Source organism: Bufo bufo, chromosome 2 (assembly GCF_905171765.1).
Source record: "Bufo bufo chromosome 2, aBufBuf1.1, whole genome shotgun sequence".
Taxonomy (NCBI): Eukaryota; Metazoa; Chordata; class Amphibia; order Anura; family Bufonidae; genus Bufo; species Bufo bufo.
The window spans coordinates 94,394,607-94,409,580 of NC_053390.1; positions in this window are offsets into that span (position 1 = coordinate 94,394,607).

Below are 14,974 nucleotides of genomic sequence, written 5' to 3' on the forward strand. Positions count from 1 at the left end.
TAATGACAGCAATGAAATGCAGTGGAAAGGTTTTTTGGGGATTAAAGGGCTTCTGTCACCCCACAAAAGTCTTTTTTTTTTTTTTTTGATACTTACATTCCTTATAGCGCCATATAGGAGAATATAATGGTCTTACTTACTTTCATGCGGCCGTTTCTTTAGAAAACGAAGTTTTATAATATGTAAATCCGGTCTCTACCAGCAAGTAGGGCGTCTACTTGCTGGTAGCCGCAGCAGAAAACCGCCCCCTCGCCATGTTGATTGACAGGGCCAGCCGTGATCTCCTCCTCCGGCCGGCCCTGTCAGTATTTCAAAAATTGCGCGCCTCTGTTCATTCGGCGCAGGCGCTCTGAGATGCGGAGGCTCGTCTCCTCAGAACTCCCTCAGTGCGCCTGCGCCGATGACGTCTTCTCTTTTGGTGATGTCATCGGCGCAGGTGCACTGAGGGAGTTCTGAGGAGACCGGATTTACATATTATAAAACTTCGTTTTCTAAAGAAACGGCCGCATGAAAGTAAGTAAGACCATTATATTCTCCTATATCGCGCTATAAGGAATGTAACTATCCAAAAAAAAAAAAAAGACTTTTGTGGGGTGACAGAAGCCCTTTAAGTTAATTTTCATGGCAAAGAAGGACTATGAAATTCATCTGATCACTCTTCATAACATTCTGGAGTATATGCAAATTGCTATTATAAAAACTTAAGCAGCAACTTTTCCAATTTCCAATATTTATGTAATTCTCAAAACTTTTGGCCACGACTGTATGTTTAGAGCATAAATGGTAACCATGGTAAAGGTATATTATTAATCATATATATTTATAGGGATTCTGTCACCACCATCTTGGACTATTGTGTGCTATAATACATGAGTAGTTCTGCACATAAGGAGTCCAGATTGTCAAATTTTATTTTTCTACTTTCCCCTCTCCCCGTTAGCCTGCTGTCAGCACTCAAAACTGCACTGAAATACACAGTCTGGACTGTTGTGCTGTGCCAACATAATGGAGAGGACTCCTGTGTGCATGCCTGACAATGTATTTCAGCACAGCTTTGAAATCTGACAGCGGGGGACAGTAGGAAAATAAAAATTTGTGATCTGGACTTCTTATCTGCAGGACTACTCATATATTACTGCAGATTATAGTCCAAGATCGTGGTGACAGATTCCCTTTAAAAAATTCTCCCTTCTTTACCAATTATTGAATATAATAGATTTAATTCCAGGGAAACTTTAATGACAATAGTGACTCAATTTTTCTTTCTATTTTGAAAATATATAGGGAAACTAATCCTTTTTGAGTTTAATTATTATTTTTCATTTAATTGCACTTCCTACACACACCCACACTTAGCATTTTGATCTGCTTCAGAACCATAGGTCTTTAAAATTGACCATTTAGGCCTTTAAAATTAAAAGATCACAGTTTCCAACTAATTGATGTACAAAGTTAATGATGAACAGACAACATTATGTACAGTCTTGTGAAAAAATTAGGACACCCTTTGAAAGCATGTGGTTTTTTGTAACATTTTTAATAAATGATTATTTCATCTCCGTTTCAACAATACAGAGAGATTAAAGTAATCCGACTAAACAAAGAAAACTGAAGAAAAGTCTTTTCAAGATCTTCTGTAAATGTCATTCTACAAAAATGCCTATTCTAACTGAGGAAAAAGATAGGACACCCTTGCCCCTAATAGCGAGTGTTACCTCCTTTGGCTGAAATAACTGCAGTGAGACGGTTCTTGTAGCCATCTACCAGTCTTCGACATCGGTCTGAGGAAATTTTACCCCACTCCTCAATGCAGAACTTTTTCAGCTGTGAGATGTTTGAGGGGTTTCTTGCACGTACAGCCCTTTTCAAGTCACCCCACAGCATCTCAATGGGATTCAAATCTGGACTTTGACTTGGCCATTCCAGGACTCTCCATTTCTTCTTTTTCAGCCAATCTTTGGTTGATTTACTAGTATGTTTTGGGTCATTGTCATGTTGCATGGTCCAGTTCCGCTTCAGCTTTAATTTTCTAACTGATGGTCTCACATGTTCTTCAAGCACCTTCTGATACACAGTAGAATTCATCGTGGATTCTATGATGGTGAGCTGACCAGGTCCTGCTGCAGCAAAGCAGCCCCAAACCATGACACTTCCACCTCCATGCTTCACAGTTGGTATGAGGTTCTTTTCTTGGAATGCTGTGTTTGGTTTACGCCAAACATGTCCTCTGCTGTTGTGTCCAAATAATTCAATTTTGGACTCATCTGTCCAAAGAACATTATTCCAGAAGTCCTGGTCTTTGTCAACTTTATCGCTGGCAAATGTCAGTCTGGCCTCGATGTTTCTCTTGGAAAGCAAAGGTTTCCTCCTTGCACACCTCCCATGCAAGTTAAACTTGTACAGTCTCTTTCTGATTGTAGAGGCATGTACTTCTACATCAACAGTAGCCAGAGCCTGCTGTAGTTCTCGAGATGACACTTTAGGGTTTTTGGATACCTCTTTTAGCATCTTGCGGTCTGCTCTTGGGGTGAACTTGCTGGGGCGACCAGTCCTGGGCATGTTGGCAGTTGTTTTGAAAGCCCTCCACTTGTAGACTATCTTCCGGACAGTGGAATGGCTGATTTCAAAATCTTTTGAGATCTTTTTAAATCCCTTCCCAGATCTTTTTTCTGAAGTCCTCTGACAGCTCTTTTGCTCTCACCATGGTGCTCACTCTCACTTCAACAGTCAGGAGCACACCAAACTAAATGTCTGAGGTTTAAATAGGGCAAGCCTCATTCAACATGCAGAGTAACGATCTACTAATTATGTGCACCTGGTGTGATATACCTGTGTGAGATCTGAGCCAATTTAAGAGGGAATACATGTGAGGGTGTCCTATCTTTTTCCTCAGTTAGAATAGGCATTTTTGTAGAATGACATTTACAGAAGATCTTGAAAAGACTTTTCTTCAGTTTTCTTTGTTTAGTTGGATTACTTTAATCTCTCTGTATTGTTGAAACGGAGATGAAATAACCATTTATTAAAAATGTTACAAAAAACCACATGCTTTCAAAGGGTGTCCTAATTTTTTCACATGACTGTATATAGTATTCAACTTTGCTTAAATCCAAAAGTTTTGTAGTGCCTGATCAAAAAGAGGAGAAACACAGATTACAATGATTAGCATTATTTTAGGACAACTCGTGGGGTGCTGTATCCCAGTCTTTGGTCATTGTTGATGGTTTCTCTTTAATTGGGGAACACAAATCATTATCTAATAAACATTTCTGTAACAGTTCCGTAGCTTCTTGTGAGGTGGATGGAGACACAATTTCATGAAATAACCAAGATAACCCAAGAAAACCCCATTCTCTCAGAATCTCTGCAAGGGATTGAAGTATGTTCATACGTTCAGATGCTTAGATGAGTGGTTGCAAAATTTATGAGCTCTATAACCTATAGCTTAAGAAGCTGCTCAAAGTTTACTCAATAAGCTAGACTCTGAACTTTCCAAGCATCGGATTGCAAGAATACTACATTACAACAAAGCAAGATGGTCAGTACAAAAAGAATAGCTCCAGGTAGACTCTCCACTTTCATTCCTACAGCAGGCCACATTTGACATGAAGACAACCCCTAACAGTTGCTCGGGTGATAAACAGGGGAAGTTTATTCTGGTTAATGTTCATCATGTCATACAAGCGTGGGTCAAATCTACCAAAGTGAGACCCATTCTTAGTGGCTCCCCACTTTGGCTCCAATAGGGAGGATCTCAATTTAACTATAGCTCCACTGAAGATGGAATGGAGCACTACTCTCTTACACTCAATTGGCTGTCAATGTAAAGCAAAGACCAGAGAGATTCTCCAGGATGTAAGGCACTCTTTGTAGCCATACTCTGCTCCTGTTAAAGATGAACAAATCCTGAACAGGGGCTGCCCTCTGTTTGCATAGAATTCTCTAATAGGTATTTAAAAATGGGTTTTCTAGAGATTACTTGTATAATAAGGCATAATAATTTCATCATTTAAGATCTGTGTGAGTTATAAAAATGCATGATGCCGATGAGGTTACTCAAATGAAAACATTACAAAGCACAATGCTAAATGCAAGAACCCAACATGAAGGTTATTGTACTGGAGAGAAACAAGTGTAATGTTATTTGCTACCTTCATGCCTAGACCCAGCTGGGAGTCAGTCAAGCACTTACGAGCATTTCCTGCGGTGTTTCTAACTAAAGTGGATGCAGTACACAGCAGACAATGCCTTGTTGATTTATCCCTACTATCCACTGACATTTTATCAGCACAAAAACATATTCCTCTAATCATAGATACAGAACCAGGATTTCTGATGAGAAACCTGATTGTTTTGCTTGGATGGTGTCAATGTACTTTTATATGAATGACAATAGAACAGTTGAGTCTCTTATTAGCCATAAATCCTTCAAAACTTGGTATGTAAAAACTGAACTTTGGTTCATGTTTAATCAACCATCCCTTATGACAATATCAGTTCATGTATTTAAAGAGGGTCTCTCACCAGATTTCACAATACAAATTGCATACATTGAAGCAGACTCAGCGTCAGACTGAAGTTCCTTGGGCCTGTCCTATTACATATGCAAGACCTGTGCATGTCCAGTTTTAAGTAATTTTTGTTTTCATGACACATACAGGACTTCAACATCAGTAAATTTAAGTATTTGGATCCCTTTTACAAAACCGCTTGTTTGTTGAGAGTGAGGTATTAGGCATAAGGTTCTTTCCCAGCAAGTTATTTATTAAGGCTACTTTCACACTGGCGTTTTGGTTTCCGTTTGTGAGATCCGTTCAGGGAGTCCTGTCCCTGAGACTGAGTCAAGCGTGAAGGAGCCCTAGCTCGCGCATCGCGAGATTACGGCGCTCTAGCTTTGTGACGTCGGGGAGCAAGGAGGAGATTCGGAGGATGCAGGGTGGTGCTGGGCTCCTTCACGCGGGACTTATCTCAGGGACAGGACTCATCTCAGCTTAATTTGGATATGTATCAAATAGTTTTTTTTACACAATAAAAGCACACAGAGCTATGGGGACTGGGTATTGCGGATGTGCTAGCGGCCATCTAGCAACCCATGTCCTTAGCTCTATACACAAAATCGCGGTGACATGTTCCCTTTAACAGCCTTTACAAAGGATTAAAAAAAGTTGCTTTACAGCAGCCCTATGGACCATAGACACAATGGTCTGGAGGGGACCTCATTGACTTCTGTGGGAAAATTTACTAGGCATGCTATGTGACCTGCCAACAAACATACAGTCAGGTCCATAAATATTGGGACATCAACACAATTCTAAAGTTTTTGGCTCTATACACCACCACAATGGATTTGAAATGAAACGAACAAGATGTGTTTTAACTGCAGCCTGTCAGCTTTAATTTGAGGGTATTTACATCCAAATAAGGTGAACGGTGTAGGAATTACAACAGTTTGCATATGTGCCTCCCACTTGTTAAGGAACCAAAAGTAATGGGACAGAATAATAATCATAAATCAAACTTTCACTTTTTGATACTTGGTTGCAAGTTCTTTGCAGTCAATTACAGCCTGAAGTCTGGAACGCATAGACATCACCAGACGCTGTATTTCATCCCTGGTGATGCTCTGCCAGGCCTATACTGCAACTGCCTTCAGTTCCTGCTTGTTCTTGGGGCATTTTCCCTTCAGTTTTGTCTTCAGCAAGTGCAATGCATGCTCAATCAGATTCAGCTCAGGTGATTGACTTGGCCATTGCATAACATTCCACTTCTTTCCCTTAAAAAACTCTTTGGTTGCTTTTGCAGTATGCTTTGGGTCATTTTCCATCTGCTCTGCGAAGTGCCGTCCAATGAGTTCTGAAGCATTTGGCTGAATATGAGCAGATATTGCCCGAAACACTTCAGAATTCATCCTGCTGCTTTTGTCAGCAGTCACATCATCAATAAATACAAGAGAACCAGTTCCATTGGCAAGCCATACATGCCCATGCCATGACACTACCACCACCATGCTTCACTAATGAGGTGGTATGCTTAGGATCATGAGCAGTTCCTTTCCTTCTCCATACTCTTCTCTTCCCATCACTCTGGTACAAGTTGAACTTTGTCTCATCTGTCCATAGGATGTTGTTCCAGAACTGTGAAAGCTTTTTTAGATGTCGTTTGGCAAACTCTAATTTGGCCTTCCTGTTTTTGAGGCTCACCAACGGTTTACATCTTGTGGTAAACCCACTGTAAACCCACTGCATTCACTCTGGTGAAGTCTTCTCTTGATTGTTGAATTTGACACACATACGCCTACCTCCTGGAGAGTGTTCTTGATCTGGCCAACTGTTGTGAAGGGTGTTTTCTTCACCAGGGAAAGAATTCTTCAGTCATCCACCACAGTTGTTTTCCGTGGTCTTCCGGGTCTTTTGGTGTTGCTGAGCTCACCGTTGCGTTGAGAAAAAGGGGGTTCAGCGGCACTCCTTGTTAGAGGTTGGGAGGTGCTCAGTGGTAGGGGTACGTGCAAATTTCATCAAAAGACCACGGCACTCTGTAAATATTTTAGTTGCTTATTTTAATTCATATCTTTTTTATATATATATATTTTTCTTTTGTATATCCATCCAAAAGTAATAGCCACGGGCCAACGTTTCGGTCTAGTCTTAGAGCTTGTTCACGGCCTATTATATAAACGAGTACATAATTACATTAATATATATATTGATCAAGCAAAGAGTTGTTACATACATAACATGATATCAAATAAACAATGTATTATAAGTTGTGACATTGCTTTGGGGAGAAAGAGACGTCTGATATAATCGAGAATACATAATGGGAATACTAAATGAACCAGACTCATCCATGTAATCCACATACGGATATTGGGCTTATAGCATATAAACAGATAGGCAGCTTAGTATGTAATAAGGCTGAAAATGACAGTAGCAAAATGAAAATAGCAAAATGACAATGGCAAAATGACAATGGCAAAATGACAATGGCAGAATGACAATGGCAGAATGACAGTAGCATCGACTAGAATATTCAGACAACAGGATAGTGATTGCCAGGTAGAGATGCCAGTGTATAGATGCAATATCTGTGTAATCCAAATGGTATAATATTAGATAGAGGGTAGTATGTAAAGTCATTCCATAGGTGTAATAGATCAACACTAGCCATGCTCAAGGGCGCATAGTTAGGGACAATAGTGGCACCAATATAGCTAGCATAGGAGATGTTTTCAGCGGTCCAATAGGCATTAATATTAGTATAATTGTGGGTAGGATACCCAGATTACTTTATATGGACACTGTCTTAGTGTAGCTGACCCCCAAAAAATAAAAATAAATACATAACAAGCATAATCTAGCTAATATTATCGCAGCTCACTAGATCGCAGCGGCTATACATACCTTAGCTCTGTGGAGTAGGGAGAATAGTGGATGGCATGGGGATGCTGAGCGCCTGTGTAATTTACAGCTTACTAAGGATATCACCACATTCCTAGACCATCAGCTTCAACTCAACACCATTGATAAATACACATATACCTTTCTTCTCAACAACAATCCCATTCTTCCGGTGTTTTACATTCTGCCCAAAATTCACAAAAACCTCCCTCACCCACCAGGAAGGCCTATTGTAGCTTCCACTGACTCTCTACTCTCACCACTATCAAAGTTTCTTGAAAAAATACTAAACTCCACTCATCAAACAAACACGTTCCTTCTTACTAGATACTTCACAATTCCTATCCATCATCTCTGATCTACAGGACCTACCCTCAGACAGTCTGCTAGTGACATTAGATGTCAATAGCTTATACACCTCCATTTCGCATGACAAAGGAATCAAAGCAGTCACAATACTACTAAGAACTTCTGAACTCCTCCCAATAGCACAGACTTTCTGTATACGTCTATTAGAATTTGTGCTCCAACACAATTTTTTTATGTTTGGTGACAACTTCTATATTCAGAAGAAAGAGACCGCCATGGGCGCGCACGTGGCGCCGCCCTATGCTAATGCCTTTATGGCACAATTTAAAGAAGATCTATTCCAATGCCTTATTCCAGACCCATGCACTAACATGGTACAGATATATTGATGATATATTCTGCATATGGCAAGGTGACCAGAACACATTCACTGCATTTCTGCTATACATCAATAGTGTTGACCCTGATCTACAATTCACCGCACATACGGACCCACAATCTATTAGTTTCTTGGATACAGTTGTCATCAAGACCCCCACAGGCACACTGACGACCAATTTATATTGCAAACCCACTGACCGGAACGCTCTCCTACATTACTCCAGTTGCCATCCTCTCACCACCAAACAATCCTTACCCCGTTCACAGTTCCAAAGGGTAGCTCAAATTGTCAAAGACCCCATACTCCAGAAACAAAGACTACAAGAAATATCAAAAAAAAATTCAGGATAGAGGATATCCGCTTCCTCTACTCAAACGAGAACAGACTCTTCCCATACGCCAAGACTCCCCTTCTAATACTACTCCATCATCTCCCGCTAGTAGTGACATACCACCCTATCATGCCCAAAATTCAAACAGTAATAAAAAAACACTGGTCGATTTTGAAAGATTCTTATCCAGATATCCCTGAATTTCAGTCGCCGGTCCGCATGTGTTACAAAAGACCACAAAACTTAAGAGATAGACTAGTTAAGGCAGATATTGGACCATTAAAACCTTCCATAAAACAAACCACACTAGCACCCTCAAAAACAGGCACCTACCCATGCCTTAACTGCACCCAATGCAACAATGTCATTAGAGGTAACAGGATTATTCAACCTCACTCAGGCAAAATATACCACCCAAAAGGCTTCTATACATGCTCATCTTCATATGTCATATATCTGATCCGTTGTCCATGTGGCCTTGCATATGTGGGAGAAACTACCCAATGTGTACGGGACCGCATTTCCAAGCACAAATCGGACATCTGCTGCCACAAAACGGAATTACCAGTACCACATCACTTCATTTCAGCAAACCACCAGATCAACCAATTAAAGTTTCAAATTCTAGAACAAGTAGCATCGACAAGGCGTGGAGGAAACAGGAGAGCGCGGTTAAAACAACGTGAGGCATACTGGATCTACGAACTTAATACTTTGACACCCCGTGGATTAAATAGAGACTTTGATTTTTGCATCTCTTGACTTCTTGCACTCCTCTATCTTGTCAATGTCTCTATACTACTGACTCACAATGTTCTCATCTTAATAACCTATTAAGCTCTCTCTACCGATTTTTGCAACGTTGATAACTCACATTACTCTATATGCACATATTATCCCTTATGTCTAATATGTGATAGTTATGGATTTCCAAATATTAATCCTCTCCCCCCCCCCCCCCTCTTTATTCTCACAGGTGAAATGACCACTATCAGCCAGTTAGTAGTATGCCATTAGTGATATAATATAATATACTGCTATTGTTAGAATATATTAATAGAAATATAGATATATTAATAGATATAGAGAAAGATCATCTTACTAACCATTCTAGTTACTATTCCACTATCCTCTATATCGATATTATCTGATAAATGACTAACGTATAGTATATACTATTTTTTCCCCCCAAGATGCATATGACGTCTACAGTTATATGCTAGTACTTCTAACAGACTCGCCATTGCTATTTTTGCTAGCATTTTCTCTCCTATACATATTTACAGTTTGCCAGTTCCCTTTCTAGACCTCAGAGTGCCTCTGCGCATGTGCCCGCTTATGACTGCGCTTCCGACACTGACCACTTACTTTGCGCATGCGCGGACGTATGATGTCATCATCCAGGCGCGAGTCGCGCCGTGCCTCGTCATCCCCGCCATCCTTTTAAATTACACAGGCGCTCAGCATCCCCACGCCATCCACTATTCTCCCTACTCCACAGAACTAAGGTATGTATAGCCGCTGCGATCTAGTGAGCCACGATAATATTAGCTAGATTATGCTTGTTATGTTTTTTTTTTTTTTTTGGGTCAGCTACACTAAGACAGTGTCCATTTAAAGTAATCTGGGTATCCTATCCACAATTATACTAATATTAATGCCTATTGGACCGCTGAAAACATCTCCTATGCTAACTATATTGGTGTCACTATTATCCCTAACTATGCGCCCTCCTCCCCTTGAGCATGGCTAGTGTTGATCTATTACACCTATGGAATGACTATACATACTACCCTCTATCTAATATTATACCATTTGGATTCCACAGATATTGCATCTATGCACTGGCAATCACTATCCTGTTGTCTGAATATTCTAGTCGATGCCACAGTCATTTTGCTACTGTCATTTTGCCATTGTCATTTTGCTACTGTCATTTTCAGCCTAGGCTGCTTATTACATACTAGGCTGCCTATCTGTTTATATGCTATAAGCCCAATATCCGTATGTGGATTACACGGATGAGTCTGGTTCATTTAGTATTCCCATTATGTATTCTCGATTATATCAGACATCTCTTTCTCCCCAATGTCACAACTTATAATACATTGTCTATTTGATATCATGTTATGTATGTAACAACTCTTTGCTTGATCAATATACACTCACCAAAAGAATTATTAGGAACACCATACTAATACGGTGTTGGACCCCCTTTTGCCTTTAGAACTGCCTTAATTCTACGTGGCATTGACTCAACAAGGTGCTGATAGCATTCTTTAGAAATGTTGGCCCATATTGATAGGATAGCATCTTGCAGTTGATGGAGATTTGAGGGATGCACATCCAGGGCACAAAGCTCCCATTCCACCACATCCCAAAGATGCTCTATTGGGTTGAGATCTGGTGACTGTGGGGGCCATTTTAGTACAGTGAACTCATTGTCATGTTCAAGAAACTAATTTGAAATGATTCGAGCTTTGTGACATGGTGCATTATCCTGCTGGAAGTAGCCATCAGAGGATGGATACATGTTCTCATTCTGTTTACGCCAAATTCGGACTCTACCATTTGAATGTCTCAACAGAAATCGAGACTCATCAGACCAGGCAACATTTTTCCAGTCTTCAACAGTCCAATTTTGGTGAGCTCGTGGAAATTGTAGCCTCTTTTTCCTATTTGTAGTGGAGATGAGTGGTACCCGGTGGGGTCTTCTGCTGTTGTAGCCCATCCGCCTCAAGGTTGTGCGTGTTGTGGCTTCACAAATGCTTTGCTGCATACCTCGGTTGTAACGAGTGGTTATTTCAGTCAACGTTGCTCTTCTATCAGCTTGAATCAGTCAGTCCATTCTCCTCTGACCTCTAGCATCCACAAGGCATTTTTGCCCACAGGACTGCCGCATACTGGATGTTTTTCCCTTTTCACACCATTTTTTGTAAACCCTAGAAATGGTTGTGCGTGAAAATCCCAGTAACTGAGCAGATTGTGAAATACTCAGACCGGCCCGTCTGGCACCAACAACCATGCCACGCTCAAAATTGCTTAAATCACCTTTCTTTCCCATTCTGACATTCAGTTTGGAGTTCAGGAGATTGTCTTGACCAGGACCACCCCCCTAAATGCATTGAAGCAACTGCCATGTGATTGGTTGACTAGATAATTGCATTAATGGGAAATAGAACAGGTGTTCCTAATAATTCTTTAGGTGAGTGTATATATTAATGTAATTATGTACTCGTTTATATAATAGGCCGTGAACAAGGTCTAAGACTAGACCGAAACATTGGCCAGTGGCTCTTACTTTTGGATGGATATACAAAAGAAAAATATATATATAAAAAAGATATGAAATAAAATAAGCAACTAAAATATTTACAGAGTGCCGTGGTCTTGTGTTTTGTTTTTTCAGCCTAATGATGGCTTGCTTCACTGATAGTGACAGCTCTTTGGATCTCATCTTGAGAGTTGACAGCAACAGATTCCAAATGCAAACAGCACACTTGAAATGAACTCTGGGCTTTTTATCTGCTTATTGCAATTGGGATAATGAGGGAATAACACACACCTGGCCATGAAACAGCTGAGAAGGCAATTGTCCCATTACTTTTGGTTCCTTAACAAGTGGGAGGCACATATGCAAACTGTTGTAATTCCTACACCGTTCACCTGATTTGGATGTAAATAGCCTCAAATTAAAGCTGACATTCTGCAGTTAAAGCACATTATGTTTGTTTCATTTCAAATCCATTGTGGTGGTGTATAGAGCCAAAAATGTTAAAATTGTGTCGATGTCCCAATATTTATGGACCTGACTGTAGTTACATAGTTAATACGGTTGAAAAAAGACATACGTCCATTAAGTTCAATCAAGGTATAGGTGGGGATGTGAATCCCAAAAGGAATTGAGACTCCGATTTCTACGTGTTTTCATAAGCATTAATGTTTTTTACTTTTAAGAATTCGCCTAAACCCTTTTTGAAACTGTCTACTGTTCCTGCTGTGACCACGTCCTGAAGAAGTCTATTCCACAACTTCACAGTTCTTACAGTAAAGAAGCTTTGACGCTTCCGGAGACTGAACTTTTTCCTCTCCAATTGGAGGCAGTGCCCCCTTGTCTTTTGAGCGCATTTTACATGGAACAGCTTTTCACCATATTTTTTGTATGGCCCATTTATATATTTGTATAGGTTAATCATGTCCCCCCTTAGACGTCTCTTCTCAAGACTAAATAAATTCAATTCTTTTAATCTTTCTTCATAACTAAGACCCTCCATTTCCCTTATCAGTTTAGTCACTCTCCTCTGTACTTTTCTAGCTGCAGTGCGTCCTTTCTATGTATTGGTGCCCAGAACTGGACTGCGTATTCCAGATGAGACAATATCCTGGTAGCCTTAGAAGCAGCTGATTGACTTCGTATGCTGAAATTTAATTTACCATTCACAAGGACACCCAAATCCTTCTCTATAAGTGACTCTCCCAGTGCTACATCACCTAGGACATATGAAGCACAGAAATTATTACTACCAAGATGCAGAACTTTCCATTTGTCCTCATTGAACCTCATTTGCCAAGTTGATGCCCAATTACTCACAGTGTTCAAGTCAGCTTATAGTTTATGGACATCTTCCATAGACTGTACAGTTCTACACAGCTTAGTGTCATCTGCAAAAATAGATATAGTGCTATTAATCCGGTCCTCAATATCATTAATAAATAAATAAAATAATAAAGGGCACAGCACTGAACCTTGGAGTACACCACAATAACCTGGGACCATTCTGAATAGTAATCATTGACCACAACTCTCTGGACACGGTCCTTCAGCCAGTTTTCAATCGAATTACAAACTATACTTTCCAAGCCTATACACCTTACTTTACCTATTAAGCGTCTATGAGTGACAGTATCAAAAGCCTTTGCCAAATGCAGAAACACTACATCCACAGCCGCTCCTCAGTCCAGGCTACTACTCACCCTCACCTCCTCATAAAAACAAATCAGGTTAGTCTGACAACTTCTGTCCTTGGTAAACCCATGCTGGTTATCACTTATAATATTATTTATAGTCACATACTCCTGTATATAGTCCCTTAAGAGTCCTTCAAACATTTTTCCCACAACAGAAGTTAAACTAACTGGTCTATAATTACCTGTGGAGGACCTTGATCATTTTTTGAATATGAGCACCACATTTGCCTTGCGCCAATCACTTGGCACTGTACCAGTACCTAGAGAATCTTTAAAAATTATAAACAGCGGCACAGCAATGACTGAACTGAGCTCTTTAAGCACTCTTGGGTGTAACCCATCTGGATCCGGAGCCTTGTTCACATTTACCCTATTTAACTTCTCCTGGACCATATCTACAGTTAGCCAATTGAGTATATCACTGGATGTACTAACAGCCCCGGCGCAACAAATATCAGCTCCTTTCTCTTTTGTATATACAGAGGTAAAAAACCTATTTAGGAACTCTGTCTTTTCCTTATCTTCAGTGACTAGCCCCCCTTTACCATTATTTAGGGGACCTACCTGCTCAGACCTAGGTTTTTTAGCATTTATGTATTTAAAAAACTTTTTGGGATTTGTTTTGCTTTCTTTTGCTACCTGCTGTTAGTTTTGTATCTTTACTAATTTTATCTCCTTTTTGCAGATTTTATTAAGCCCTTTGTAATCTTCAAACGCTACAGCTGACCTCTCAGATTAGTATTTTTTAAGTGCTTTCTTTTTGTCTTTTATTGTCCTTTTTACAGTAGCTGTAAGCCATCCTCAGTATTATTATGTGACAGTAGCTGCTCCCAGTCTATGCCCTGAAATGCTGCCCTCAACCCAGGGAAATTAGCCGTTTTGAAATTCAGTGTCTTTGCTCTGCCTGACAGAGTTAGATTTTTATAGTTTAGGGGGAATATAATTATATTGTGGTCACTATTACCTAGTGTTTCTCGAACAGTAACATTACCAACAAGCTCTGTATCATTAGAAATTACCAGATGCAAAAGAGCATCGCCCCTAGTGGAAGCTTCTACAAACTGGCCCATAAAATGGTCCTACAGCAAGTTGAGGAATTTTCACCCTCTGCAGTTGAGGCAGAACCATGACCCCAGTCAATAGGGGTTAAAGAGTTAAAATCTCCCATTTAAAATCTCCCAATCTCCCAATCTCCCATGTGATGTTAGAGGGTCTATAGATTACACCAAGTATTATTTTTTCAGTATTTTTTCATATCCCTTTGAACTTCCACCCATAAGGTTTCCACATCCTCACCATCCGTACCCACAATTGCCTTGATCACAAAAAGGAATATAAAATAATAAATGCATAACAATTTTATTAATCCATGATTTCAATAAAAATACAATACAAATATATGAGAGGAGTATTGCTGAAAAGTGGAGGAAAAAGAATCCTCCAGAGTATACACTGGTGTCGCCTGATGTCTATATTGAAATATATGAAATGACACGATACCAGTTATAACACGTGCCAGCTCTATTCTGAAGATATACTATGATAAAATAATACAGTGACAACCCCTGTACGGCTCAATCCATATAA